We start from the raw sequence: 3,055 nt of genomic DNA, 5'->3' as shown, positions 1-3,055 counted from the left end.
GCCTGGGATTTTTCCAGTTAGGAGCTTTTCTTAATTTTCTTTCAATTTCTCTGGCTATTACTTCATCCCATTTCATATCCTGTAGATTTGAATTTCTTACTGTTTCTTTTAATTCTTCTATCTATTCAGCATCTTTAAGTTCCCCAGGGGTCTTCATTTCTATTTCACTAAAATGTGTGCATTTTTACTTTTTAGTTGGTGTTTCTATTCCTTTACTTTGTTTTGCAATTCTCTATAAAACTTTTTTGGATCACAAATGAATTGCTTATTCTGTACTTTTTCTTTTTATTTATCTGCATATTTTCTACATTTTTCTGCCCGTGCCAATATTTTTAGTTTATTACTTGAGGCAGTGTATGGTAGATCCTGGTCTGTTCTGATAAGACACGTTGCTTTTATCATGTTTATCTTTGTAAGTATTTTTGTTGATCTTTTCCCTTGTCTAAACTCTTCTAATAGTCACACATCTTGTCTTGATTGCTTTATAGTTTTCTCTATCGATATTTGCATGCTGGCATTTGATTTCTTCCCTTCCTTTCCCTTACTGCCCTGTATTTTTGTGGTTTAACTATCTGTTATTAATTTAGCTGCATAGTAATGTATCCTATTTACTTCTGTTATGTCACGTGCATTTCTGTTGACAGTCTTGATTACTGTGTTCATTTGTTTTATCAGCCTTCTAACATTCTGGGTTTTACTGACTTTCTGTAATCTATTTCTTTTATTGATATTAATACGTCTATCCATCTCTAGTAAATCAAACAACTCTTCCCTTAGATATTTTTTTTTCAAACAGAGGGCACATTCTTTATTCCCCATTTCCCGCTGGCATTCTACAAAAAGTTCCAAAGCATCTTCTTGTGACATATTCTCTTCAGCTGCATCCTGTCATCCATTGCTCTTTCGTATGGGAATTCAATGACCTATCACTTCACAACATTGACCGTGTCAGAGTTGCCGCTGTTTCCTGCTCCTTCCCTTGCTGTGCAACTCCAACTAAACATCAGCACTGGCTTCCTACTGAAGGCTCCACAGTATCTTCATGTGGTAACTCATCAGATGCTTTCTGTTCCACATGTTTCTCCTTAATTTGGGGACTCACTGTTCCATCATGCTGTGACATTACCAGAGTTGGATCTTCTACATTAAATCCTTCACTCCCCAGATAATCCATAACTTCTGTTTCTTTAACTTCTCCATTATGAATCCTCTTTTTTTACTTCCCCACATTGTTTTCAATTTTTTTGTACTGTAAAATTTTCAACATCCTCTGACTCAGTATAGGTGGCTCCATTTACAATGAGCTCTGCACACAATTATGTATTACCTTTGAGGTTGCAGACATAGCTAAAGAATGCCCTTTGGTTCTTCTTGGCCTGGGTGTCCAAATTTACCTCAAAATTGGCTTTGGACAATTTTATTTTTCTTCTGAGTTGCTTGTTTAGTTTGAGGAGAGTGCATTTATCCTGCTGAGTGATATACCTCCTAATTTTTGCTATGATTTGTTTTTAGTCTCTTGCCACATATCCTTATCTGTCATAAGTGATTTTAATCCATACTTCTAAATGCTTAATTGTATTTTGTCCACACAAATATGGGTATTGCTGAATCAATTTGTTTGTGGGTACATAATTTATGACTATAGCCTTTGTTTTATATTCATTAATTTTATATTCTGAAAAGACTTGAAACTATTTCAGAATGTTTCACACCACCAAAATTCCCTTTTCTACATGTGATAAGTACAAAATAATACTTGCAAATAAAGCCAACTTTTCTTGATATACCAACTATATTCTTTAATTACTTAGTCCCTTATTTTCTTAGCCAGAGGCTCTAAAATAAAGCAAAAAGCAAAGGGAAAGAGGACAACCATGCCTGGTTCCTCTGTTCAAATGGATCTATGTCAGAAGATCGAGGTTTCAGAAGTTTGAAATTCATATGGCTGAGACCATATGATCGAAGTTTTGAAACTTCAAACATCACCGAAAAAAATGTTTTTACATTGCCCCTCTGCATCTCTACAACCCCTGCAAATTAAATATACCAACTGCAAGATCACACTACATTGAAGACATAGCCTGTCCTGCAATGCACGGTGATCTCTATTCAAACTGTTCGAAGTTTCAAAACTTCGATCATATGGTCTCGGTCATACAAATTTCAAACTTCTGAAACTTCGATCTGCTAATAGGGATCCATTCAAACACAACTTAATCAGAGAGGAACCCTTCATCTTTAATTCTTACATGTAATCCTTCATATAGCCTCCCAATTAACCTTATTATTGTATCAGGGAATGCAAACAATCTCTGGTTTATTTTTCTTGTGATAGGCTCCCTAAGTTTGGCAACAACCCTTTCTGCTTTCTGTTGCTAAAGTTGTGCTAAATTATTTTTTGCTCTGGAGTTATCAAAAAGTAGCTGCTCAACAACAACCTTTCTATACTCGTGCATATTAACCAAATACTCCCTTATTTTCTTTTCAGCACTTTGTAGTTATTCCTCCTCTTGTTTTATTTTTATTTATTTATTTATTTTTTGAGATTCCCCTTTTACTTTAAAACTTCACCCCTTTAAATAGTTCATATCACTTCTTAACCACAACTCTTTCTGTTGTACTTCTACCCTATTTTTCAACTACAAACTTCATTTTATCTCACTTACTAGCATCCCTTCTGAAGAAATTTATTTTTTTCTTTTAACTCTGATAATTTCCACTACAAATTGCTAGAATTCCTCTGTTTTATAACAGGTAGGTGGGAAAGCATCAGTGTCTCGTGTTTACTTAACTAACCTGCATTTTTTGTCTTCGCTTTTATTGATGCATGATCTGAAATAGTTATTGGATGTGTTAAGGTTTTTAATTAAATGCACATGCTCCTCAAATAAAAATTATATCAAGTCTAGCTCAGTTTTTATATCTTTTTTTTTTTATTTTTACTCAGTTATTATATATTAACTGTGCATAACTGGTACAGTTAGCCTGATTTCTTATGTTATTACTTCCTGAATGTGCAATAGTCAGGAGTGAGTCACCACTCCATACTGCATCA

Source organism: Protopterus annectens, chromosome 10.part0 (assembly GCF_019279795.1).
Source record: "Protopterus annectens isolate FY-2018-M chromosome 10.part0, PAN1.0, whole genome shotgun sequence".
NCBI lineage: Eukaryota > Metazoa > Chordata > Ceratodontiformes > Protopteridae > Protopterus > Protopterus annectens.
Note: the sequence above shows the minus strand (reverse complement) of the source record.